Source organism: Panthera leo, chromosome D4 (assembly GCF_018350215.1).
Source record: "Panthera leo isolate Ple1 chromosome D4, P.leo_Ple1_pat1.1, whole genome shotgun sequence".
NCBI lineage: Eukaryota > Metazoa > Chordata > Mammalia > Carnivora > Felidae > Panthera > Panthera leo.
The window spans coordinates 18,192,899-18,220,313 of record NC_056691.1 but is presented as its reverse complement, the minus strand read 5'-3'; the positions used below and the strand labels follow the sequence as shown (position 1 = coordinate 18,220,313).

At 44.7% G+C, this 27,415-nt stretch overlaps 1 protein-coding gene and 1 long non-coding RNA gene across 4 annotated transcripts in view; one reads left to right on the top strand and one right to left on the bottom strand.

The window, feature by feature from the left end:
* GCNT1 (glucosaminyl (N-acetyl) transferase 1) overlaps positions 1 to 21,434 on the bottom strand; it is a 47,205-nt gene extending 25,771 nt beyond the window's left edge. The window contains exons 1-2 of one of the 3 annotated variants that reach the window (XM_042913260.1): positions 21,267 to 21,434; positions 650 to 768 (exon numbers count right to left, since the gene is read on the bottom strand). The gene's annotated coding sequence lies outside the window, so the exon portion shown is untranslated. Of the gene's footprint in view, positions 1 to 649; positions 769 to 956; positions 1,364 to 1,605; positions 1,688 to 21,266 lie in introns of those variants that run through there. The other 2 variants (XM_042913258.1, XM_042913259.1) reach the window with 2 other exon arrangements.
* LOC122205140 lies at positions 1,867 to 27,055 on the top strand. Its single transcript, XR_006195911.1, has 3 exons — positions 1,867 to 1,979; positions 25,875 to 25,963; positions 26,936 to 27,055. It is a non-coding gene; the product is annotated as an uncharacterized LOC122205140 (long non-coding RNA).
* The last annotated feature ends 360 nt before the right edge of the window (positions 27,056 to 27,415 follow it).

Genomic DNA, 27,415 nt, shown 5'->3' with positions numbered 1-27,415 from the left:
CAGAGCCAGTCACCGAAGAACAACCTGGAAGCAACCTTCAAACCCTCACCATGAAATGGAAAACTCAACTCCTTCCACTTACCAATAAAAACTTTGTAAAAGTAAACACACAGTTTATTACATTGTTCTTTTAAAATTGAAGAGTTAGCCCTTTCTAAGAACTCCAAGTTTCCCTGAAACTACCATCCTGAACGGGGGAAAGTCCATTAAGCAAGAGCAGATATCCATAGAGCTCAGTGTTTCTTCTTTTTTGCCAGAAGTGAAATCTGTTACCACGTTCCCCGGCAGGGGAGCCTGTCTGGAACTGCCTGGGCTCCTAGCAGGTAATTTACACTGATCTCTAAAAACCATTCGCCCCTCCCCCTCCCTTCCAAAACAAATCTGCCTTTCAGAACAGCGCTGAAAGGGGGACAGAATGCCCAGAGCAGGGGACCAGTCCCCGACTGGGTGCCTCACCTACCACTCACCAAATTCAGGCCACACAATCCTGTAGCCTGTTCTCATCGCTAGGAACCACTGCTTTCTGCCAACCCCGCATATCCTTCCAAGTTGGCCTCTTGTCTTACTATTTGTAAAACGAAGACCCTCTTCCCTCTAGAAAGAAAGAAAGCAAAAGGCGCCGAGGTTGCCAGGTGACTACCAAACTCACCTCCGCCTGGGCAGCCCATAAGGCCCAGCCTGGATCTGCAGGCGAACCTCATCCACCGCGAAAGAGAAGCGTGCGGCCTGCTGGGGTGCCTGGGGCTCGTTCTGCATCGAAAGAAAGCGCTGCAAGGAGAAAAGGCTGTGAGCGAGGATCCTTCCACCTCGAAAAGCTAATAACCAAAAATTGGAAGAAAGGATTCAGAAACTGGGTGCTAAAAAGGTGACAAAACACAAACCAACCAAACAAAACAACTCCCCCCCCAAATACCCCAAAAGCCTAGGAGGGGGGCTAGAATGTGTTTCAGAATCACCTGTTTCCCTAACAGACCCAGCAGCGCGAGTTTCCTAGATCCGCGCGCGATGGACAGAGAGGGAGCAGAAGAGGGAGAAGCGTGGGGGCTTCCGAGTCCCCCACTGGCGTCTCCTTTCCAGTGGCTTGCCCCAGGGCGAGTCATTTCTCATCCCGGTGTGGGCATCCTCATCAGTAAGATGGGGGGTAATGATGCCTCTTCGCAGGGCTACGGGGAGCATTAAATCAAGTTAGAGCTGCTGGCACCCAAGGGACGGCAGCGACTTAACTGTTCGCTCTCTGCCTACCCTCGGCTGCAGCTAACTCCGATTTCTCAGCTCCTACCCGCTACCCGGATCAGGGGGGAAAGAAGGCAGGAAAAAGTGGCTTCCAGGTGACACCGGGCACCGGAGTCCTCTCCCCGGATTCCACGGATCGGACCAGGAGTAAGGCACAGGGAAGGCGTCCCGCGTGCACACGCGCCCGCCTCACTCCCACCGCGCGTCCGCTCCCTCCGGCCCTCCGCTTCCTCTTCCCGAGAGCCCACCCCGCCCGGGGTGAGAGCCGGCTCCCTCCCTCACATCCTTCCCATCCCTCCACCCGCCGCCGGGCGCCATAGCAGGAGATCGAGGTTGCCGGTATGGAGTGGGCGAGGTGGAAGAGTCGGTTACCTGCAGCAAGCCCGCGGCCGCTGGGGCGCAGGGGGGTGCGCTACCGCGCGGCACCCCAAGCCCGCCGCGCACCCGCCGGGCGCTGAGCTGCGCTTGCCGCGCTGGCCGACAGCGCCTCCCGGCCACGGGGCTCGGAACCCGCCCGCCACGCCCCCGGTCCCACCCCTCTAGGCCCCGCCCACAGCATCCCCGCCTCGCCCACCTCGGAGGCCGGCGGGCGCGGTGGGCGGGGCGGCGGGGCGGGACGGCGCGCGGCTCACGGCCGGGGACAGCGCGCCCTCTGGGACAGCCGCCCCGCGTCCCTGGGTTTCCCCTCTCCGCCTCCTCGGGTCCGCCTTGCTTCTTAGTTCCCCCCCAAACTGCACAAGAGCTGGGTGAGTAAGTGGGGTCTTCTTCAAAATTCTGTGCCCTTTTCCTTGGAGGCGGGAAACGCCAGAAGTGCCGCCTTTTCTGATTTTCAAAATGTTTTATTAAAAAAAAAAAAAAAAAAAAGACCAGAAAAAAAAATGCACATGCCAAGGTTTTTTACGTAATGTAAAGTTTAGAAATGACCGTGCAGGTTTGTTTGTTTTTTTTTCCCTAATGAGCCTTGTTTGTTAAATTTAGTATTTAAAAAACGCATTATGTCCACGTGTTTTCACAGGAGAACTAAGACGAAAATTAGAATGTGAACCAATCCACAGTGCCCAGCAGAAGTAGAAAACACCTCTTTCCACCCTTTGTAGCATATAGGGTTGGGTCACTTAGGAAAGTTGACATGGTCTCCTTGGTAACAAGAGGAATGCTGTGCATTCTTCCATAGGACCTTTAGTTCCTGGAGAGCAGGACGGATTGTGACTCCTCTCCGTATCATTTATTCATTCAACACATGCATTGAAGTAAATGAAGGAAGGAGGTAGGTCCATACTCACTTCCCCGCCCACCATGTCCTGCTGAAGCCACAAGGCACATCTGAGATCCTGTAACTGGAGGCTTGCATGGTGCCCACCATTCCTAGGAAAGGTCATTGCCCAGGCAAGAAGCTTGAACAGAGAGCAGGGCCAGGCTGGCCTGGACTGAACCCCTGAGTCTCTGAAGTTCACCCTCTTTGGGCTTTGGACTTGAAGAGGTTAGATACCCCAGGGATGGTGGGTGGGCGGGGGGGATGCTTGCTTAGACATAGCCACACAGAGCAGTTGTATCTTATAAGCGGAACATAAATTAGCCACCCCACATGAAGCGCATTGGTTTCATGTGAACCCACCTCTTCTGTGAAGACACGGGCTCCCTTCAAGACTTTGGAATATTCTGGGAGGATTGCTGTGGACTCTCCTGTCCCCTTCCCACCCTTGTGCCAGAGTGTTACTGGGTAAAGCAGCACGATGCGGGCCACCTGTGACGACAATAGCAGAGAAGCTAATGAAATATTCCCCCGGGGGAAGGTAAATCTTGTCTTCCCCAAGGAGATTCCTCCTCTGGCGACAATGTTGGAACACATTGCTTTAATTTTATTTTAAAAAGTAATTTTCTGGGGCACCTTACTGGCTCAGCCAATAGAGCGGGCAACTCTTGATCTGGGGGTGGTGAGTTTGATACGCACACTGGAGGTAGAGTTTATGTAATAAAAAAAAATTTTTTAATTTAGAGAAAGTGACTTTCTTATAATGCATTATGTGCAAGATGAAGACAAGGAGACCACACAAGTTCCTTTTATTATTATTTTTTAAACGTTTATTTATTTTGAGAGAGAGAGAGAGACTGTGTGCACAGGGCGGGGAGGAGCAGAGACGGAGGGAGAGAGAAACCCAAGCAGGCTCCACACCGTCTGCCCCGAGCTTGTTTCTGGGCTCTATCTCATGAAAGGTGAGACCACGACTTGACACAGAAGACACGAATAGACACTTCTCTAAAGAAGACATCCGGATGGCCAACGGGCACATGAAAAGATGCTCATTGTCACTCCTCGTCAGGGAAATACCAATCAAAACCACACTGAGATACCACCTCACGCCGGTCAGAGTGGCTAAAATGAATAAGTCAGGAGACTACAGATGCTGGCGAGGATGTGGAGAAACGGGAACCCTCTTGCACTGTTGCTGGGAATGCAAACTGGTGCGGCCGCCCTAGAAAACAGTGTGGAGGTTCCTCAAAAAATTAAAAATAGATCTACCCTATGACCCAGCAATAGCACTGCTAGGAATTGACCCAAGGGATACAGGAGTGCTGATGCATAGGGGCACTTGTACCCTAATGTTTACAGCAGCACTTTCAACAACAGCCAAATTATGGAAAGAGCCTAAATGTCCATCAACTGACGAATGGATACAGAAGATGTGGTTTATATTTACAATGGAATAGTACTTTGGCAACGAGAAAGAATGAAATCATGCCATTTGTAGCAACTTGGATCAGACTGGAGGGTACTAGGCTGAGTGAAATAAGTCAAGCAGAGAAAGACATACCATCTGTTTTCACTCCTATGTGGATCCTGAGAAACTTAACAGAAGACCTTGAGGGAGGGGAAGAAAAAAAAAGAGGTTAGAGAGGGAGAGAGCCAAAGCATAAGAGACTCTTAAAAACTGAGAACCAACTGAGGGTTGATGGGGGGTGGGAGGGAGGGGAAAGTGGGTGATGGGCACTGAGGAGGGCACCTGTTGGGATGAGCACTGGGTGTGGTATGGAAACCAGTTTGACGATAAATTATATAAAAAAAGAAAGGCGAGACCATGACTCGAGCCTAAATCAGGAGTCACACACTTAATGGACTGAGCCACCCAGGCGCCCCCACACGAGTTCCTTTTAGACTGTGGTTTACATTTTTTATGGTGGAAACAAAAGTAGGAACCCAAAATATCTTGTGCAGAATTTGCATTTTGGTCAGAATCAGAATAAAAGTAATTGCAGTTTGTTTTCTCTATCTATTGCTAACCCAGATGACCTTTTAAACTAAGGGACTTAAGACACTGAGAAGGCAAATACGCTGTGAAAACCGTGATAATGCTTTATGAAATTAAATTCATAAATTCTATCATTTCGATGTTTGAAGCTAAGCCTGTCACATCTTTCCACTAGACTAAACATGTTTCCTTCCTCCCCACTTGATTAGTTGTTGTTGTTTTTTTTCCTTTTTTTTTTTCTGGGCTTATTTCAAGGATATTTTAAGTTTTGGGTTTTGTTTTTTAAGATTTTATTTTGAAGTAATCTCTACGCCCCACGTGGGCTTGAACTCGCAACCCTGAGATCAAGAGTTGCACGCTCCACCAATAGAGCCAGCCAGGAGCCCCTTACGTTTGTTTTTAATCATGAACACGGCTTAATATGCCTAAAAGAATAACTCTTTTTAATTTCAAAAAGGGTGATCAAATGTGCTTGCTTTTGAGTTATCTCCTCGTATCATTTAGCGTTTATATCTTAAAAAAGAAAAGAAAAGGAAAATGTGCATTGTCTTATGTCCCAGCAATTCTCCTCTTTGGTCTTAAGTCATCAGTTATATTGTCTAATGTAGTAGTCACAAGATACATGTGGCTACTGAACCCCTGGAATTGTCTACACCGCATTGAAGTGTGTGATAAGTGTAAAATACGCAATAGATTCTGAAAATTTAATATGAAAGAAAAAAGAATTTAGTATATCTCATTTTAGGGGCACCTGGGTGGCTCAGTCAATTAAGCATCCGACTTCGGCTCAGGTCATGATCTCACGGTTCGTGAGTTCAAGCCCCCGCATCAGGCTCTATGCTGACAGCTCAGAGCCTGGAGCCTGCTTTGGATTCTGGGTCTCCCTCTCTGCCCCTCCCCCAGTCACGGAAAAGAAATAATAAACATTCAAAAAACTAAAAGGAAAAAATAAATAAAAGATCTCATTTTAATTCATTTGCAAATATTGACCGTATGTTGAAATGATAATATTTTGGATGTATTGACTTAAATTTTATTAAAATAAAAAATAAAAGGGTGAATAAAATTTGTTACTGCCAATAATTGGAACTTTGGGTATATGTTGCCAAAGCAGTGCTGATTCTGTTCCTTTACACAATTTGTACAGTGTTGTACTTCATGTGCGTTATGAGCATTGATGAACCACAGCATCGCCGAACAGAGTACCTTAGACATAACCAGTATAAGGCGTAATCTCATGATTATAAATATCAACTATCCTAATATTATAGATGCAGGATTTGATCATCTAAGTTCAACGTGTAATACTGTTTTTTATAGGAAAATTAACTTCCAAGATCCAAACAGTGGATTAAAAAAATTCTTTTTAATGTTTATTTTATTTTTGAGAGAGAGAGAGAGAGACAGAGTGCAAGTGGGGGAGGGGCAGAGAGAGAGGGAGACACAGAATCCGAAGCAGGCTCCAGGCTCTGAGCGGTCAGCACAGAGCCCAACTCGGGGCTCTAACCCATGAACTGTGAGATCATGACCTGAGCCGAAGTCGGACGCTTCACCGACTGAGCCACCCAGGTGCCCCCCAAACAGTGGATTTAGAAATTAACTTTCAGAAAAATCTTTTTGGTCAATTGCTTACCGTGGGTATCCCATAAATGTAATTATTTTTAATGACCACAGGAGCATAAGCCCATCATAAATCTATACACGTAACCCAGAAGGTATTTCTGGATCATTTAAAGGTGTGTCCAGTCGGAAAACAGGTATCACAGCAGCTAATTTTACAGAGAATTGAAGGAGTTGGTTAAACAGGTAACAGAGGGCTGAAAGGTACAAAGGGAAACATGGCAGTAACAGAAAGACAGCAAGGGCCGCTGGTAGAGCTGGAGGAAAGAAGCGGGTATCAGAAACTAACAGCTGCCTGCCGTGGAAAAGAACCCTGGGAAGCTGGGACTCAGGCCTCTAAGGAAGGGGGCGGTACCCAACTGGGGGTGATATTTCTGCAGGTAAGTGTTGAGGCTAGATCTGAGAAAGTGGATTCAATACCGGAAATCAGAACCAACTGCTGCAGTCAGGGAAAAGAATCATTGCTTGGTGACCTTGGTGGGCACAGCAGGCAGATGTCCAGGAGCAAGTCCCTTCTCCCTTCTCCTGCCTCCTGGTCTCCTCGAGCACCAGTTACTGGCCTTAACAGAAGACTTGTTTTGCTTTTGTAGAACCACAGCATCGCCGAACAGAGTACCTTAGACATAACCAGTATAAGGCGTAATCTCATGATTATAAATACCAACTATCCTAATATTATAGATGCAGGAAAGTGCTAATAAACACAGCTGTTACAGTGACAATATAATTGCGATACATTTTTTAAAATATCCTAATAAAACTGTGGTTGAAAGCACAACTCAAATAAGGGACCCTATGGAACTTGCCCTAAGCCCAGTGCTCTCAGAAGACAGTGATGGTTACAGAAACTCCCACGCCCACACCACTTTGTGTTCCCGGAAACCAGTTTCTACAAAGAACCACCACCTCTCCTCAAATGGCTTAGACAAGACTTGAAGAGAACTCCCTGGTTTACCGATGACAAGGTCAGACGTGGACTCTCCGAACTCCCTTTTCTGTCTCATAAATGATTACCTGAGCCCTTTGTCCCTACCAACCAATCAGCACAAAATGCCTGCTCATTTTACTTAATGAAATTTTGTTCAAGTTTCCCTCCTTGCCCCAGCCTTCGAGCTTTCATCCACCCTCAGGCTAAGCCAGCAGTGGGCATTGGGATGCTGAATAAACCCTTAATGGTACCTGCCCAGAAGCCCCTTCCTAGCTGACTTCAAAAAAACCTTTTGTGACCAATTATCTGATCCTGCCACCAGCTCCTCCCTCTCCCTGAGACCCGTTTTCTAGTCTTGTTGACTCCTCCTTATAAAAGAAAAGCCTTTTCAGCCTTATCTTTCAGAAGCTTGCAGATCTTACAAGAAAGCCATCTCCCTATAAAAACCCCTCCCCACCCAGTGTCATAAGCCCCTTTCCCTAATCGCAGAAATTTGTTTTTAATGTTTATTTATTTTTGAGATAGACACAGAATATGAGCAGGGGAGGGGCAGAGAGAGAGGAAGACAGAATCTGAAGCAGGCTCCAGGGTCCAAGCTGTCAGCACAGAGCCCGACACGGGGCTCCAACCCACAAACCTTGAGATCATGACCTGATCCAAAGTCAGCCGCCTTATCCACTGAAGCCATCCAGGCGTCCCCGCAATAATTTTTTTTTTTTTTTAATGAAGTCTCTCCTTTCCCTAAGTCCAGGTTTCTTTATTATTTGACAATTTTCTGGTGCTATGACTCAGCTCAAAAGTAGAACTCACCTAGGGATCTCCGCCATCCCCACACAGGAAACGGTATATAATACCCTGTTGTGCAATTTGAGGATCCGTCCCTGAGTTCAGTTCTCAAGCTAATGCTCTGGACATCTTGTCTATTGAAGCACAGTGAAGAGTTACTTTAATGCTTTCTAGCAAAAAGAGAATTGTTTCCCCGCAAAGATTCTTTCTTTGGCCTTCTTTTGAGACCTCTTGTGTTTTTCCGGGGTTCCTCAGGCTGGGGACTGTGAGAGAGAATTGATCAAGTGAGGCTCTTTCTCAGTTTCTCTACAGTTAATTTCTTCGGGTTAACTGTTAATCCCACAGGCAACTCTTAATCTCTGAGGCTCCCTCTCTCTTTTTTCTCCCACTGACTATATGCTGTGATGGCAGAAGTTTAATTTAATATCTTCAAGAATTGGCAAAATTTATTAAAGGCAATTTAGAAATTCAAAGGCGTCTTTGAGAACTTTGGGATCTCCCCAAACTGAGCCATCTGGGACTTCTCTCTTCCCGGCATCCCCTCCTCTTCCTTTCTGTCCCCTTAACCTTCTCTTCAGCTGCCTTGAATCCTTCGATCTGTCCCCCTTCAACCCCTCTACCTTCTCCACCCCCATCCACCCCTGTCAGTCCCTGCCCTACCCACCCCAGTCCCTCCACACATCATCACGTGAGATTCAGGGCCCTTCTTTTCTGCTCACTTCCTCTTCACCCCATTGGTGAAGGAAGAATCTCTTGCCCTTAATAGTACAAGATGGCCAAACACACGATACTCTGTGCTGGACAGATGAGATTGATAGTTTATTACTCATAGAGACTCACACCCTGGGAGAGGAAGATACCGCAAGCCATTCAGAGCCACAGATGCCCAGAAGGCAAAGATTCTGTGTCTTATCAGAATGACTTCGTAGGCCTTATGTTTGGTAAGAGTCTATCTTCCTTGTTAATAGGATGTAATTGGGAACATTGGTTATAAAACCAAGGCTTTGGCTGGAATGTCGTGTTTGCAAATAATGCTCATTTACTGGACACTTATAAGAGGCTAATGTTGACTTTATTATGGAGTCAATGTTTAAACCCTCTTGGGAAGACTGGCTTGGTACCTGGCTTACAGGTTTCTAACCTTATAGGTGAGAAGGAATGTCAGTTCCTGGCAAGCCTAGGAACCTTAGAATGATTTGGGAACATTGAGAAGAGAACAATCTCAAATCTATAGATACTGCAGGTGAAAAGTGGTGGCAGGTTCATGGTTTGGCTTCCTAAGCCTTAACAAGTTTGTACAAGTCCTACCTGAGATTCTTTATAAAAAATTCCAGTGAAGCAAACTTAAAACGGTCTGTGTGCTAAATTAACATTCTTGCTGTACCTATGTAAATAACGAGATCAATCCTAACGAGGCCAGCCTTATTTTGTGATAAAGAGTAATCTTTCTTTAAAGTTACCCTTGATTAAAAAGGACTATAAATTGGACTAGATGCTGTCACCTTGCACAGACTGTCAACCCTTACAGAACTGCAGTTCTCCCACTTTCCTCCAACATCTTCCCCCCACTTCACCAAGAACTAAAACCTGACTGCTCAGATTGTTATCAGTTCCCTGGGTTGCCTTGCAGCTGGCTTTTTCCTTGAGAATCTGAAGAAGCACTGGGAACTCAAGCCCAGTAACTTACCCACATGCATGTGCTGGATTCTTCCCTCTCACCTCATAAGCCACTGCCTGGGCCACCAGGAGGCCTGGTAAAATGCTCAGGTCATACATGCGCTTATGTGAACGGTAACCAAGCCTGTGGATAACATCGCCAAATGCACTGATATCTCAAGTTTCGGAAATTCAACAAGAAGCCCTTGTATAATAAGATTTTCACTTACTGATTTCATTGACATTAATTTATCACTGATATTTCTTTATTATTATTGTTATTGTAAGCATCCCTCTCTTAAGGACCTGATCTTTGTAACTACCTCTCGACAGATGGTTCAACTGAAACTGTTTCTTTATCCCTGATTTGCTTTGCTTGGGAGGTTTATAATTACCTGCAAGTTGTTCAGTGATGAATAAAATTCATTCATCTTGAACCAGAGGGAGAATGGCAGGGCTGAACTTTATCAGAGCTCTTGCTCCAGAGAAGCAGCAGTGGTTAAAGAGATCTCCCCATATTTCTAAGCAGTCCCCCTGTCCTTGCAATAATCCTTTTGAATAAAGTCTCTCCTTACCGAAATCTGGATTGTTCGTTTTGACAAAAGGTACGACATTAGTTTTGAATCGTTAGAAAATTCAACAGAACTGCCTTGACTGGAACAGAAGGATGTAAAAGCGTGAAGACAGAGCAAGCCAATCCGATAATACAGTTTAGGAAAAAAAGGTTGACTTTCAAGGGTACAAATTCCACACAAGTCAAACTGAAATTTGTTTTTAAAACCCATAAAACCTATATGAAAATTTTAAAAAAAGAATAAGAGGAAGAAGAAGAAGAAGAAGAAGAAGGAGGAGGAGGAGGAGGAGGAGGAGGAGGAAGAAGAGGAGGAGGAGGAGGAGGAGGAGAAAGAAACGATTTAAGAACAAGGAAGGAAGGCTTGTCCTCTATCATCTGAGGTGCCTTTGAATGGTTGGGGGTGCTGCAAATGAAGTGAGACAGGACAAGGTTTGTTCCTCAGGGCCGGTGAGAGTTGTCATGAGTAACTGAGACAGATGAAGGTTTATATGTCACGGTAACAGAAGGAAGGCATATGAAGGGCCAGGTAGCAATTCAGTGGAAGGAGACGGAAGATTCAGATGAGCTTCCGGATGCTAACGGCAGCTGAATTCACGCTTCCACGTGCTAAGGGTCAGTCTTCTCCCAATCAGGAGGCTCCCTCCGAGAGAGCTCTATGGCAGGTGTGTTTTCCAGAGGCTCTGCTTAAGTTTATTTATTTAAAAAATTTTTTTTTAATGTTTATTTATTTTGAGAGGGAGAGAGAGGGAGAGAGACAGCAAGCGGGGGAGGGGCAGCGAGCGAGAGGGAGAGAGAGAATCCCAAACAGGCCCCACGCTTTCAGTGCAGAGCCCGCCAGGGGACTCGAATAGGAACTGCGTGAGACCATGACCTGAGCTGATACCAAGAGCTGGATGCTTGACCAACTGAGCCACCGAGGCTTAAGTTTAGATAATGTTTTCTCCTGCCGCTAATGATTATTCGGATATGTTCAGTTTAAAGGAATTCTTATACAGCTTCGGTGGCCTGTTACATCGCTGCCGATGTCACTGCACTCAGGGGTACGAATTCCTACGAGCTGTCCGTAAGGGCGGTGGGACAGTGTGAATACATGTAAGAATCATTGGTCTAGGAATTTACTCTATGTAAAGAATTTGACAAGTGCACAAAGATTTTTTTTTAAGTTTATTTATCTATTTTGAGAGAGAGAGCATGAGAGAGGGAGGGACAGAGAGAGAGGGAGAGAATCCCAAGCAGCCTCCACACCGTCAGCAAGGAGCCTGATGCGGGGCTCAAACTCATGGAACCGTGAGATCATGACCTGAACCAAAACCAAAAGTCAGTTGCTCAACTGACTGTGCCACCTAGGCACACACAAAGGTTTTTTAAACCTTTTTTAAAACCCCTTTTAAAGGGGCTCTAACCCACAAACCCCTTTTTTAAAACTTTTTTAAAACCCCTCGCAAAGGTTTTCTAATAAGGATGGTCACTGATTATATTGGAAACATTAAAGTTTGTTAAAAGATACTTTTCAGAAAAAGGTAAAAATACGACTCATACAGATATGAAAATAAGGGTGTGTTAAAGAATTTATTTTACATACATGATGGGAAAGAGAGAATCAGGCAAATGTTATAACCAAGTTGAAAAGAAGACTCAAAACATACAGATTTGTTTAGAGTAAAGGAAGACTGAGATTAGTTACAAATGGAGACAAAAGTGATTTCTCCAGAGGTGTGGGGATAAGGAAATCAATTAAATCACTACCACACAGGACAGAATTTATATATCTATCCGTTACCTACAACTTACAAAGCACAAACAGCTCAAAGATTATGAATAAATAGAGCTAGAAGGTATAACCCAAAAGGGTATGCTATAGATAATGCATAGTGCATCATACAAACACTATTAAAACAAGTTTTATTATTAGAAAATGGTTGTTAGGTTGCACTGATAATCATGCAGCTCTAAAAAAATAATGGTGGGAATAGCATGCTATAATGTCACGGAAAGCAAAGTTATTATATCATTAAATTTAAAAAAGTAAGAACATTACCTTGCATATAATTATCTCTCATGATCAAGGAAAATGGATAAATAATGCATAAGCAGTCATTTCCAGAAATTTTTACTTTCTACTTCTTAATGTTTGGGTAAAAAAAAATACATAAAAAGATTTCTTACAACTATCATAGCTTTAAAAAGATATTTCCGTTAAAAAAATTTTTTTTAACATTTATTTTTGAGAGAGAGAGAGAGAGAGATCAGGAGCGGGGAGGGGCAGAGAGAGAGGGAGACACAGAATCCGAAGCAGACTCCAGGCTCTGAGCTGTGGATTCACAGGGCTCTAACCCACAAACCATAAGATCATGACCTCAGTCAAAGTCAGATGCTTAACCGACTGTGCCACCCAGGCACCCTGATATTTCCATTTTGAAAAATAATATAAATACATGAATAAATAAACTAGTAGTAAACTTAACATTTATGTAAAAAAGAAAAATGATTACAGTGAGCAGATGCCCATCAGGATATTTATCAGAAGAAAACAACTTGAAAGAATTACTTGTCTAAATGGGTAAACAAATTGCGACATATCTATGCAATGGAATACTGCTCTGAAAATTAAAGGAACCTCAATTAAAAAAATTTTTTTTTAACATTTATTCATTTTTGAGAGACAGAGACAGAGCATGAGTGGGGAAGGTACAGAGAGAGAGAGGATGACACAGAATCCTAAGCAGGCTCCAGGCTCTGTGCTGTCAGCACAGAGCCCAATGCGGGGCTTGAACCCCAAATGGCGAGATCATGACCTGGGTGGAAATCAGATGCTCAGCCTACTGAGCCACCCAGGCCCTCCAAGGGAATCTCATTTAGAATGAAGCCAGGAAACCAGCAGGGGGAGCTCTCAAAGTCTACCGCTCTTGGTCAATGGCAGACCCAACGGGGAGAGAGGAGCCTTGCAAGGTGGATGATAGTACTTCACTATTCCCGTAGGAGGAAGAAAGTCTTTCCTCCTTCCCTAGTCAATGGCAGACTCAGCCAATGAAAAGCCACTATACTTTCAACCCCCCCCTTTACTCCAATGGACATTTTGTTTATAACAGTCTTCCAACCTCCTCTCTCCCACCCTTATAAAAGATCAACCTCCTCTCTCCCACCCCTCCTTTTCTCTGTGGACCTGCCTGTAGTTTTGCTATAGCTTGCTTGTCCTGGATTCCAAGTCTTGCTATTCCGAATAAACCCATTGTTTTGCTGGTAAAAAAAACAAAAAACAAAAAACAAAAAACTGGCCATTTTATTTTTATGGTTTAACACTACTTAGTTTTTGGAGGGAGATGGGTTCACACAACAATACAGATGAATTTCACAAACCTTATGCTGAGATAAAAAGTGCCAAACACAAAAGACCACATACAGTTTGATTCATAGGTATATATTTGAAATTCTGAACAGGTGAATCTATAGTGACAGAAAGGGGAGTAACTGTTGCCTGGGGCAGAGGGGGGTGGGCTTACTTTTTGAGATGATCGAAATGTTCTTTATTTTGGTCATGGGAGTGATTACACGGGTGCATACATTTCTCAAAAACCCATTGAACATCCACTTAAGATGGACATATTTTATTGTGTGTGTAGGGGAGGAAAATTCATTTCCCTTCTACCCTTCTAGATTCTCGGCTGAGACATCCGTAGAAATAAAAGGTAGATGAACAGGAGAAAAACAACTTTAATAACATGTATACCTCCTATCTACACGGGAGTGTAGGGGTCAAGGGCAGGCTACCCCAAGACAGGCCATTTGGGGATGCAGATTATGCTGAACTGAAAAAAAAATCAAAGCCCAAAAGACTCAGGAAGAAACTTTGACCTCCCCCCCAACACTGCCTAACAGAATTTAGATAGAGGACCGGTGCCTGGAAAAGAACTGCCACCACAGGGAGCTACATTATCATATGAACTGTGTATGAAAGACAGGAGCCTAGCAAGGCCCATTTGGCCAAAATTCTCTCCATGTCCCATTGTTTCTGGGTGACTCACCAAACATATGTTAACCAAACGTTTACTCTGATTCATTTTCCTATGAGTTCCATTCCATCCTTTTGAAGTCCCAGACCCCTGTCCCCTTGTCCTTAGTTCAGGATGACATATATACCTGTTTTTGCCTATCTTTGGAATCTCATGTCTATGTGGATTCCCCAGACTTAACAAAATTAAGTTTGATTTTCTCTGATCTGTCTCATGTCAATTTAATTCCTAGTCTAGTTAGAAGAACCATGAAGGACAGAGGAAAAATGTTTTTCCTCCCGGACAGGAGACACCCAGGAAAAGAGGGTCACTCCTTGAAATGGCCCAAGCCATCACCTTAAGTACCAATCACCAGCAAGTGATAAAAGTTGTTAGAGGGCAGGTGCATTTATGGGAGGTTTCAGAAAAAGCACAGTAAACGAGGTGAGGTTGTTATGCAGACTTAAGTTGCTGCCTCCTCCCTGGATAAGTTTCCAGAGTTTAGTCGTTTTTCTCTTCCTGGTACAGAGAGGGAGAGATCTTTACAGATGGAGATTTCCCTTATAAATGTAAGTATCTTTTACAAATGATGCCAAAGAGGCCTATGTTGGGGTGACAAATTTCTGTTCTTGTTCATGTGGAAACTACATCTCAATAAAATTGATTTAAAAAAAATATCTGTTTAAAAACACTAGAAGGGGTGAAAGGGGGGAGAGCAGCGTTGGGCAAGGTCTGAACACACTGAGTTTGCAAAGCTGATGAACTCTCCAGCAGCAGAAGGATTCTAGGCTTCTGGAAATATGCATGGACTCCAGCATTACCTACCTAGATGCCACCTGGAAAAGGATGGCTGGTGCAACCATAACATTAAATGTATGCTTTTAAGGGGCACCTGAGTGGCTCAGTCGGTTAAGCGTCTGACTTCCGTTCAGGTCATGATCTTGCAGTTCATGAGTTCGAGCTCCACGACAGGCTCTGGAGCCTTCTTCAGACTTTGTGTCCTCCTCTCTCTCTGCCCCTCCCTCGCTCATACTCTGTCTTTCTCTCAAAAAAAAAAAAAAAATAAATAAATAAATAAAAATAAATGTATGCTTTGGGGGTGAGAGGGCATCGGAGAAGTTATGGGGAATTTTTACAATTATGAGGCTGTGGCAAAGCATAGGAAGGGGGGAGGGTTGGAGAAGGTGGAGGAGAAATAAATGAACAGTCTATCCTGGACATCAGGGAGGGTGCAGCTATGTTCAAGGAGACAAAAGAATCAGGTAGGGTCACAGCATATTTCAAACTGAGCATTGTAACTCTCATGCTAAAGGAACAAGAATGTCCCAGGTCTAAAATTGTTCCCTTAATGCTGATTTGCAAGTGGAGGTTGAAACGTGACAGAGGTGCCCTCTGGTGGTAGAATCCAAAAGCAAATGTATAAATACGGAAGAGTTGAAAAATAGGATGAAAATCAGCTGTAGTTTTTATATATATTCGATGTGAGAAGAAAATACAGTCAATCTTTACCACGGGAAAAAAACCGACTATGCTTACCTAGCATTTTCTAAAATAAAGAGCTTAATAGAATTCCATTTCCAGTCAAGAGGGAGTAACAGGGATCAGATTTACCTTCTGTTACAAGCAACAGGATCTGAATAGTCACTTATTTTAAGCTCCCCATCACCAAACCAAGACTTAATTACAGTTTTGGCGCTCTCCGAAATGGAATCTTAAACCAGCCCATCAGGAATCACCTGATCAGCTCTAGTTAGGTAATCTGCCTGATGGACCCCTGATTTCTCCTAAAGGAAAGTAGCCTTACAATAACCAACTTACTTTTTTTTTTTTTGTTTTGGCCTAGTATAACTTCCTTTTCTGCTCTCTTCTGCCTATAAAAGTTTTTCATTGTGTACAGGTTCAGAGATCCTTTCTATCTACTAGATTGCATGCTGTCCTATTTATTTTTTTAAGTTTATTTATTTTGAGAGAGAGAGCGCGCGCATAAGTGGGGTAGGGGCAGAGAGAAAGGGAGAGAGAATCCCAAGCAGGCTCCACACTGACACAGGGCAGAGCCTGACAGGGGCCCCGAACTCACAAACTGCGAGATCGTGACCTGAGCTGAAATCAAGAGTCGGATGCTTAACCGACTGAGCTCCCCAGCCACCCCAGATGCTGTCCTATTTATAAACCGTTGAATGAAGTCAGTGAGATCTTTACAATTTACTCAGTTGAATTTTGTGTTTTAGCCCTTCTCATTTGAAATGAGAAATCGTACAGAAATGTATTAAAATGACTTCTGAAATAATGGTTTTCAGAAACTGGACATCAGGCAGCACAGGATAGTAATCTCTGAAAAATGGGAAATAAAGGTGAGGTGAGCCTTATGGTTGCCCTGAGAATGTTCCCAGGCTGCCACTTAAGGAGAGGTAACTCAGGCAGAGCTCAGCAGGTTTCCTGAGATATAGAAATGGAGCAAGGAGGCCAGAGAGACCAAGGTAGCTAGAGTCCACAGGGCACAATACTAGAAAGGAGATAACAACTTGGGGAGAGAACTCCTAAGATCTTCAGAGGGTCCTTTTTCAACTCTTCAGCTGAGAATGCCTGTTTATGAGGAAACTACCTGAGGCCAGGAAGGAACTACCCGAAGGTAGCAGAGGGAACAATCTCTAGAACTCACAAAGAGCTAAGAGCAGTACCTGTTCCCGCCCCCAGAGTGGAAATTCTGGTAATTCAAGAGACATCAGATAAAGTACATGGTATGGGGCAAAACTGTCCCTAGAGTAACAGTTGTTTTCATCCTGAATAGCAAAACTGAAAAGCAAGATTCAAAAGGGTCAAACTATTTCCAAGTAACTTAACTGTGTCCCAGAAAAAGGCCAAGAAAAAAAAAATACATATATACTCGTACACCCAACGTGGGGTTTGAACTCACGACCTCAAGATCAAGAATCACGTATTCTACTGACTGAGCCAGTCAGGCAGCCCTTGGCCAAGAATATTTATAGGAGTCAAAATACAACCAGCACCCAACAAAGTAAAATTTACGATGTCTGGCATTCATTTGAAATTAACTAGGCAGGCAAAGAAACCAGAAAATATGATCCATAACAAGAAGGGAAAAAATAAATTTATGCAAATAGATCTTTCTAAGTGATAACAAGTACATTAAAACAGTTATCATAACTACATTCCATCTATTCAAGAAGGTAAAAGAAAGACTGAACATGTTAAGTAGCAATGTGGATGATCTAAAATTGGACTTCTAGAGATCAAAATACCATGTCTGAGATGAAAAATACACTAGCTGGAATTCACAGAAGATTATAGAGGAGAGAAGAAAAGATCAGTGTACTTAAAGAAGCAGCAATAGAAACGATAATAGGAATAGGAAATTAATCACAGAGAGAAAAAAGACTGAAAAAATGAGCACATCATCCGTCAGCTGTGGGACCGCTTAGCGACATAGTGTATGTGGAATTGGGGTCTTTGCTATCCTGTTAACCACTCTGTTTCCTACCTCTTTTTTTCTACTGCGTCCACTTTAACCATCAAGAAAAAAAAAATTCTCGTCCCTCAAACGTCCACCTGCAAACTACTAAAACTAAATAGTTTTAAATCTTAATCTTAAAAAGATCTGTAATAACTGAACACAGTGAAGACTTTATATAACTCCATCTTTCTGTGCATCCCAATGGCTCTCCAGCCTCTTAGCAACACATAATAACACTGTTTACTGCCTAATCTTTGAACCCAAGTCCTTGTCTACTACCTTCGTTCCTCGAAGTTGGTCATTTTCCTGCCTTTGTTGTCACTCATCAAAGTGGATTCCTTCCCTCCACTGGCCCTGAATTTTGGGTATCCCCAAGCCTTTGTCGTAAAGTCACGAAATTTCAGGGTTGGGCAGAGATCTTACACACGACCTACTCTGGACCATTCACTGTGGAACACTTGATTTATGCTTAGAACTTCTTTATCATATAGTCGTCCAGCTTTTGTAGGCACACCATCATGATGGGTACTTCTCCCTGTCTATTCCCACCAGCGGTAGCTCTAATCTTTAGGCCCTGCTTTCTCATATTAAGCTGAAACAGGTTTCTCTGTAACTTCTGCCAAATGGTCTGGTCTCAGGCTCTTACCCTTCCTTCGTTTCCACTCTAGCCTAGACCCATTAACACCTCAAGTATGGAATACTTCAATAACTTGATGGTTTCCATTGTAATCTTTCAGTTCACTCAGTTCATAACACTCCCCCCCTGACTAATCTCTAAAACACAGTTTCAATACTGTTATGTTTCTCTCCTACTTAAGAGCTTATAAGTGCTCCCTATGTTTTTCCTATCAAAACATGTATTAGTTTTTCTTTTTTTTTAATGTTTATTTATTTATATGGAGAGAGAGAGAGAGAGAGAGAGAGAGAGCACACAAACACAAGTGGAGGAGGGCCAGAGAGAGACAGGGAGAGGGAATCATAAGCAGTCTCCATGCCGTCAATGCAGAGCCCGATGCAGGGCTTGAGCTCACAAACCGTGAGATCATGACCTGAGCCAAAATCAAGAGTCAGACGCTTAACCGACTGAGCCACCCAGACGCACCATTATTTTTTCAATATACTCTTTTCTGAATGTCATTCAAGCACAGATACAGAATTCAAAAATGCGTAAGCCTCCACCCCTCCACTTTCCCTACAGAGGCAATCACTGTTGAAAGATTTTGGGGAGTTGGTTCGGGTTTTTTCCTCTGAGATCTTTCCAGAGATGTTCTGTACATTTCATCAAATGTGTATCTTTTGCCGGCCTCTGATGATACCTTTCGCCAATGACCTTTACCCTTGAACCAGTTTAGCAATACCTGTCTAATATCTGCTCTTGACCTACCTTTTTTTTTTCACTTAACACAAAATTTTGGAAATCACTCTGCATCAGTTTATATAAAGCCTCTTTGTTTTTTCTCAATGTCTGCATAGTAGAAAGGATGCATCATGATGTTTAAATAGATCCTTAATGGGTATTTAGTTTGTTTCCAGTTTCTTGCTCTTACGAACAACGCTGCCATGAAGAACAACGTACATGTATGAAATATATGTATAGAATAAGTTGCCAGAAGTGGTTTTGCTTGCTTAAAACACATGACATTTAAAAAGTTGATAGATATTACCCTCTGAGTGGTTTCCTTCAGGGTGAAGGTCATTGGCAAAAGATACCATCTGACACAGCAAAGGAAACAAGTTCTTTATGCCTAGGCAAAAGATAGAAAAGACCCACACCCTTCTGCCAGACTCAAGAATGCCCCTGCCCCCCCCCCCCCGCCCAGCAATCCTCTCTGCTGCAGAATCAATTTTTATTCTTTCTATTAAATCTTTATTATCAGCATACAACAATGTTATTTCTCCCTTCTTTTTAATTTTTTTTTTTTTTTTACCATTTATTCAGTTTTGAGAGAGAGAGAGAGAGACAGAGCGTGAGCTGGGTAGGGGCACACAGAGAGGGACACACAGAATCTGAAGCAGGCTGCAGGCTCCGAGCCGTCAGCACAGAGCCCAACGCGGGGCTCGAACTCACAAACCGTGAGATCATGACCTGAGCTGAAGTCGGACGCTTAACTGATGAGCCACCCAGGCGCCCCTTATTTCTCCCTTCTTTAAGGGCTTCTTTCAAACCTAAGATCACAGAGAGCTGGAGATTGAGCAGTCGTCTCTGTCAGAAGGACACACTGCCTTGGATACTGGTGCTGGGGCGAGGGTCCCCACAGGTCTCTGAAAATTTCCCTTTGCTGCACCCACAAGAGGGTTCACGGCCCTCTCAGACCGTCTGTGGGTTCTGGAGACCCCAGTTGCATACCCAGCCCGTGAAGGGAACGGCTCAAAACTCCAGCTCATTCCTAAACAACCACGCTGCAAAGCTGAGCGGAAGGTCGGTGTCACGTGGAGATTGCCTAGATGGGATAGAATAATCCCATTAGAAGGCCTCAGCCTTAGTCGGGATCATATGCCTCCCATAGAGGAAGCGTACCCATTTATACTCTCACCGACGACACCCGTCTGCCTGTTTCCGCACCTGCTCACCCGTACAGCCAAGCGTCAAGGACTTTTGCCTTTGCCGAGAGTGACAGGTAAAAACTGTGATACACGGTTTCAACTTTACGTTTCTCTCATGTGTAGAGTGGCACATCTTTTCAGAGAATACCAACGAAAGACCTACATGTCTCTCTGCCTAGCAGGGCAACTCTGCTTCGTGGGTGCTTGATCCCGCCCTTCGGTCACACTCGAGAACATCTCCCAACAGTCCTCTCTGCTGCAACTCCCTACATTGCCACCTTTCCAAGAGCCCCTTCTTTTGTCAGCCACTCTCCTCCTTCTTTCTCTCTCTCTTCTCTCCCTCCCCTACCTCTCGCTATTTTTTTTTAATTTTTTTTTCATGTTTTTATTTATTTTTGAGACAGAGAGAGACAGATTATGAACAGGGGAGGGGCAGAGAGAGAGAGGGAGACACAGAATCTGAAGCAGGTGCCCGGCTCTGAGCTGTCAGCACAGAGCCCGACGCGGGGCTCGAACTCACGGACTGTGAGATCATGACCTGAGCCAAAGTCGGACGCTTAACCGACTGAGCCACCCAGGCACCCCAACCTCTCGCTATTTTAGAGCAAAGCTTGGCAAACTCTGCCTGGGAGGGCCGGGTAGTAAATATCTTCAGCACTGTGGGCTTCGACCAGACCCCCTGGTCTCTGTCACAAGTCCTTAACTCTGCGCTGGAGCTGACAGGAGTGACAGACATCGCCTACGTGAGTGAGCAGGGCAGCCGTTCACCTTAGTTTACTGGCCTCGCTTTACAGAACACGGACCTCCGTTCCTGCTCGTGGGCAGTGAGCCCTCAGCAAGTGACTGCACTTGTTCCTGTGACCCGCCCTCCGCCAGCTCTTCCCAGAGCCTCGCAGAGGGTCCCAGGGAGCGTAAACCTCCCCGTGGGTGTGGCCAAGGGAGTTTCTGGAAGGACCCGGTTGTGCCTGTCCTCTTCACACCCTGTGCTCTCTAATCCGGTGCTTCCTCCAGTGCCCGTAGGGAAACCATCCTCGTCAAAGTCGGGTCCGTGTTGTTCCAAAATCCAGCAGGTAGGCATTTATCTGAACTCCTCCTACGGGTCATCTCGGCAACCTTTCAGCCAATAATCACTGTCCTTGAAAGCCCTTCAACGGGGCCCTGAATCCTTCCCGATTCTCTCCTGTCACTCCTCCTCTGCCTGCTGGTTCCTCCTTACCTCCCAGGCCTTGGGACGCCACCACCACGCCTCCAGACTCAGGCCTCAGGTCCCTCTTCCTTTCTCTCCACGGTCCTTCCTTGTGAGCTCCCCGGGCCTCAAGCCGTTCAGTGTTCCTGTATTTAACATGGCCATCTCCCTCCTTGTGATCTCCCGTCTGGACCTCTCCTCTGAACTCCGGATGCGTGTTTCCAGCTGCTTAGTTGACAACTCCACTTGAGGGCTAGATCGCCATCTCAACTAGGCCCCACGTGCAGCCCCTAATCTTCTCCTCCAACCTGCTTCTCTGCCAGCTTCTGCCTCTGTCATCCACAGTCCTTTCCGTCAATCTCTCTGCCCTCGTCTCCTGTCTCTCTCCTCTCTCCCTCAGGTCCACGCACACGGGCTTCCTCGCTCCTAGTGGACCACACCAGGCATATGCTCATCTCCGGGGCTCTGTACCTGCTGCCCCACTGCCTGGAAGACTGCCTGGAAAGTACCAGACTGGGTTCAACTATGACTTGGCCATGTTACCTTCACTGACCCCCTCATTTAAAATGGCAACATCCTGGGGCACGTGGGTGGCTCAGTCAAGTGTCCAACTTCGGCTTAGGTCGTGATCTCCAGGTTCATGGGTTCGAGTCCCGCGTCGGGCTCTGTGCTGACAGCTCAGAGCCTGGGGCCTGCTTTGGATTCTGTGTCTCCCTCTCTCTCTGCCCCTCCCAGCTTACACTCTGTCTCTCTCTCTCTCTCAAAAATAAACAAACATTAAAACGGAAACACCTCTCCCTGGTTCTCCCTGTCCTCCGACATGTTCTTCCACAATAGCACTTACAGCATCTAAAATCTGTCACACAAGTAGGTTTCACTTAATTAAAAAAAAAAAAAAAATCTGCTCCCCCTCCAATACATGGGAAGCTTTTTGTGAGAGCAGAGTTTGTTTTTTTTATCTGTGTCAATCTTAGTATATCCCCAACATCTATGAAAGTGCTTGACACAAAGTAGGGGCTCAATAATATTTGCTGGATGAATAAGGGAATAAATGAACGAATAAAGATATTTACCGCAAGTGTAATGATTTTAAACAACACAAATGTATCAGCCTACAGTCCTCCAGGGCAGAAGTCTGACACGGGTCTCGTTGGTCCAAACTCAAGCTGTGAGATGGGCTGCCTTCCTTTCTGGAGGCTCTGTCTCCCTTTCTGCCTTCATTTTCTTCCTTCGAGAACCCGGTGATGTCGTTGGGCTCATCCAGATAATTCACTATAATCTCCTTTTCATAAAATCAGCTGACTAGTTATCTTAATTCCATCTGCTACCTTAATTCCCCTTGGACATGCAATATATTAACAGGTTCTGGATATTAGGATGTGGGCATCTTTGGGGGCAGGGCGTGATTCTGCTCCCCATAGGCAGGAATCCATGAGAATTCTTCAGGAGCCACACAGCTCGTTCCCAAATTAACCCCGCAGAGCCCTGCAGATCAGTGTCACTGAGAGTCACTTCTGTGAAGGGGTCTCTCCTGCCAGGAAGGATCCCCTCCACTGCTTGCACTGGGCAATGCCTCCTCCCTCTTGGCTAGCGGTCCATTGGGACAAGATGCCAATAAATGATTTCACCCTAAGATATACATAAAAAAGTTTCCTCTCCTAGGGCATTTGCACTCTTTAAGAGGGTTTTTTCAGCTGCAAGTTACAGGAAACCCATGTGTTTGATATAATTAAGGCTTTATCTTTCCTACAAGCAAGACCTCCGGAAGTAGCAGCCACTGGCATTGACTTTGAGGACTTAATGTCACTGGCACCGTGTCTCTGCCGTTGTCTTTCTTGCGCTTATAACCAGGATGGGGCTGCGCCACCCAAACATTCTAGGCAAGAAGGAAGGACAGAGCAAAGATGGTCCCACTAGTCATGTTTCTTGCCAGAAAAAAAAAAAAAATCTGTTCAAATTGCACCCCGCACATATTCAGACTTCCCCTGATGTCTCAGTGTCCAGAACTGATCACACAGATACTCCCAGCTGCAAGAAGTCGAGGGGCTGTATGATCACAATCGATTTAGACCAGTCGTGATCTAATGTCTACAGACGCTCATGTTGCTGCCACAAACAGAATTTCCATTAGGTCATCTTAGGAATGCCAGCCTTGGTAAATAAATACACAAAATGCCTAGTTACACTTGATTTGCTGACAAACAATGAATGCTTTTTTTTTTTTTTTCCCCAGTGTAAGAATGTAATAGCTGGGACATAGTTATACTAAAAATTATTCACTATTTATTTGAAATTCAAATTTAACCGGACTTCCTGTGTTTTACCTGGCTCTAGGTTAGCAAAGAGAAGGACCAGTGGATGTTGAGGATCTGCCACGAGGGGGATGGCATTTTATCCTGAAAGTTGAACGGCTGGTGGCAGAATTTCAGGACTCGGCGGCAGGCTGGTGGGGGAACTCTGCCGTGAAAAAGTCTAGGGACTTCCATTTTGACCTTCCATTCATATAGTTGTACGGCATCCTAGGCAGTCTCCAGGTAAAACCTGTCTTCAGTGGGGTTGACGGGAGGTTTCCTCTCTAGGAATCCCCAATCAGCTAGCTTCTCCTTTTCAGCAAGTGTCTTCTGCCCTGCCTGTCCCAGTGCGGAAATTTTTCGACCGTGGAAAGCAAAACGGGAAAGCGGCAGAAACAGCCAAAATCCAGGTCTGCTCAAATTAATCTATGGCCTTCTTTGGACTGTTCCAACCAGGGTCATGATGAAGTCAGTGATTTACAACTTTAGCACCCAATCAGAAAAAAGGTTAATTAAAAATATGAAATTGGGTCACCTGGCTGGCTCATTTGGTGGATCATGTGATTCTTGATCTCAGGGTTGTGAGTTCGAGCCCCGGGTTGGATGTAGAGATGACTTCCAAATAAAATCTGTGAAAAGATATACAATTAAATTTAAAACTTTAATTTTTAGAATAAACACTCCCTATTAGCTCGTTTCCTCTCATATTGTTCCCGCTGTAATTTAAATATTCTATAACCACCAAAATATGGGTTCTGTGGCCTAACAGTGCCTTTAGTCTGAATTTGCTGACATTTATTTCAAGCCAGAGCTGGCGAACAGAGATATCTCCAGAATCGCACAGCATGACTTGCTATGAGACAAGGTTGAACTATTTTGATGTTGATTCTGACCATAGCTCTTAGTCCGATTTTACAATTACAGCCCAAACCGTATTATTAATTTTTTAAAAAATCATGATCACTTTACCTCCTCAGGCTTAGGTTTCTCAGGTATAAAACCTAAATTCAGAAATTAGTGCGTTCAAATTGGCTGCGTCGCCATAGAGATTCTACAGACTCTTTTGGTCCCAGGAAACCTCAGAGAATAATAGAGCATTTACCACATCTTATGCCTTAATGGGAACAGTAATGGCTAGGTCACACTTTCCGTACCCCCTGCAATAGGCCACCTGTGGCCTACCTTATATGACTCACATTTTTTGCATGTGTCTCAGATTTTCCCGACTGTGAAACAGAGAGTGTGACAGAAATATAACTCCCAGTTGTTTGAAATCCTTTGACCAAAATGGCTTTTTAATGTCTTAGCATCGTGTATGATTTTGTAAGCTGTTTCGTCGGTGGCTCTGAAACTTGCTGTAAACTGGGATACTTAGGGAGCTTTAAAAACCTTCTGGTGCCCAGGTACCTGGGTGGCTCAGTCGGTTGAGCTGACTTTAGCTCAAGTCATGATCTCACAGTCTGTGAGTTTGAGCCCCATCCCGGGCTCTGTCTGCCCGATGGATTCTCTGTCTGCCCCTGCTTCACTTGTGCTCTCTCTCTCTCTCTTTCAAAAATAAATACAAATTAAAAAGAAAAAAATTCTGATTTCGTTGCAGTAGAGTGTGACCTGAGTATTAGCATTTTAAAAGCTTTCCAGGGGCGCCTGGGTGGCTCAGTCGGTTAAGCGTCCGACTTCAGCTCAGGTCACGATCTCGCGGTCCATGAGTTCGAGCCCCGCGTCGGGCTCTGGGCTGATGGCTCAGAGTCTGGAGCCTGCTTCCGATTCTGTGTCTCCCTCTCTCTCTGCTCCTCCCCCGTTCATGCTCTGTCTCTCTCTGTCTCAAAAATAAATAAAAAACGTTAAAAAAAATTTTTAAAAGCTTTCCAGGTGATTCCAATGTGCAATAGAGTCCAAAATCAGGGCACACTCCTCCAAGGGAGCTATAAACAGTCCTCTTCCAGATATGCTACTTCTTAGACAAAGTCCCTCAATCATACCGTATGGGGAGAGGAATTAAGACGGCGGAGGGGTAGGGAGACCCTAGGCTTGTCTCATCCCTTGGGCGTGGATAGATAAATATCAAACAATTTTGAACACCCAAGAGATAATGCCCTGTAGACATAGTCTTCATTCTCCCTGCTGGGCTTTGCTCCCCATAACCACCGGGAGGGAGGCAGAATAGTGAAGCGTAGGACCCGAACCACACTAAGAGGGGTGGGGGCACAGTCAAGTTGAAATACCAGTCTAAAAGGGACCCCGGAATCTGACTCAAACCAATTGGAAACGTGATCCCATTGTAACTCAGGTTTCCTCCACGCCAAGGGAGGAGAAATGTAAACATTGGTATTACTTTCACTCGGCACAGCTTTGGTGAAATCCGGGAACTGGAGAAGCTTTTGTTCACAAAGCAAACAAGGTCGTCAGCCTCAATATAATTCCTTCAGTTTCCCTGAGGTAGGTATTAACTTGTAGGTGCAATAAATACTTTAAAAACTTCTGTGGGGGTTGAACTGAACTGCTCTCAGAAGCCAAGGTCAGAGAGAAGGTATGGAGTCAGGAGCAGGAAAAGAAAGGCCACCCAAGAGTTGCCAAGCCAAGAAGAGAGGTTTGGGAGAAGAGATAACCTTGGGGTGGGTGTGGAGGGATTTATTATTTTAGAAACAAAAATCCTGCTACCATGGTATCCAGTCCCTTTCTTCCGGCTCTGCCCTAAAATCTTGAGTAAATGTTATATTCCTCACCAAGGCACTAATCCTCGTCCAGGGAGAGTACTTGTTTTTGTAGAGCTCAAAGACCAGGATAGAGCATCAGAGTAGGAATCACGCAGAAAGGGGGACGCAGATCTCACAAATTTGTGTTTGCCCTCATTTCTGCTAAGTTCACGTAGACAATTATTTAATGGTTTCCGGGAAAGAATACCAGGCATTAGCCTGCTTAGGCACCATCATGCCTCACACCTGCACTGGGCAAAAAGAAATGAAACCTGAAGAGGGAAGTTAGGGGTGAGAAGACTTATGGCATCGGTTCTCAAAGTTGCCACGTCGGAGTCACAGGAGGGTGACAAACAGACTGGTGAGAAACACGGGCTGCTGACCCCACCCCCGGGGTTTCTGATTTACTAGATGGGGCCCTGTCTCACACATTTCCAAGTGATGCTGACGTTGTTTGGTCTGGGGACCACCCTTTGAGAACCACTGGCTCATAATGCTCTCATCGAGGTTATTTCCGGGTCTAGTATTTACTCTGATCTCTTCTTTAAAATTTCTAACAGGTTTTATGAGAAAATAAGAGTGCCATGGTCAAAGAGGTGGGGGAAGTACTGGGTTAAAAAAAGCTGAAAGAGGTGTCTTTTGAGAAATTGAAGTAACGTACTGTCTACGCACACCACAGCTCACTCTCTCCATTTGTCTGATTTTCCTGTTCCAGGAAATTCTCAGCCCCAAAATGAAATGGCAGATCATTTTATTGTTCGCTCCAGGAACCATCTGAAGATGCAGTAATCCAAACATCACATTATTCGATTTACCCTCCTTAAAGTAAATATACTTTCCCAGGAAAATAGACAGCATCTAAAGATTATTTACTCTTAACTTTCATCCTGGTGTGTCTACCGATCCTAAATATTATACCACAGATTTGCCCCATCCTGATCAAGTTCTACGTGAAAATAGCCACCCTCATCCAGATGCCCCAAACCTCATAAATATCCTGCCTTCACCCTCACCCTTCTGACAAACTACTGAGTCCTTTGACAATAGTGATATCCCTTACCTTGATAAGCACTGAACTGAGCCTGGCCTTCTGCACCGGTTACTTTGGGGGCATTCAGAGAGAGCCAGCGTTCAACAACCTTTTGCCTTTGAAAGTTGCTAGGAGAAGAAATCTTAAAAGTTCTCCTCACAGGGC